The sequence below is a fragment of the Galeopterus variegatus genome, unplaced genomic scaffold (genome assembly GCF_000696425.1).
Source record: "Galeopterus variegatus unplaced genomic scaffold, G_variegatus-3.0.2 Scaffold337, whole genome shotgun sequence".
Taxonomy (NCBI): Eukaryota; Metazoa; Chordata; class Mammalia; order Dermoptera; family Cynocephalidae; genus Galeopterus; species Galeopterus variegatus.
The window spans coordinates 3,861-4,551 of NW_007726448.1; positions in this window are offsets into that span (position 1 = coordinate 3,861).

Consider the following 691-nt stretch of genomic DNA (forward strand, 5'->3'; position numbering starts at 1 on the left):
TCCGCTGTAGACAGGAGTGGTGCACTGACACCTGCTACAATACAAAACGTCATGCTAAGTGAAAAAAACCAGACACAGAAGGGAAAATGCTACAATTCCATTTACATGAAATAGCCAGACTAGGTAAACTCACAGAGACAGAACGTAGACCAGAGGTTACCGGAGGCTGGGGGGAGTGAAGGGCGGGGAGTTGGTGCACAACAGCGACAGAGTTTCCGTTTAGAGTGACAAAAATGTTTTGAAAGTAGTGGTGATAGTTGTATAATACTGTGAATGAATTTAATGCCACTGAATTGCTTACTTAATAATGGCTAAAATGGCATATTTTGTTATACATTTTACCACAGTGAAAAATATTCCAAAAGGGAAGAAAGAAAGAGGGAGGAAAAGAAGCAGATTAAAGTACGGACGGGAAAAGAGTGGCATATTTTGTTATACATTTTACCACAGTGAAAAATATCCCAAAAGGGAAGAAAGAAAGAGGGAGGAAAAGAAGCAGATTAAAGTACGGACGGGAAAAGAGGGAAAGAGAAACACGAAAAGAGAGAAAAGAGGCAAGGGAAGTCCTGGACAGAGGCAAAAGGAGAAGGGAAGAGAAAGTGAAATGAGAAAAGGACGCAGGGGTGAGGGCAGGGAGGGGACAGAGGAGCAGCCGGTCACGAGGGACGGAGCCGGAGGAGGGGGCCAGGCG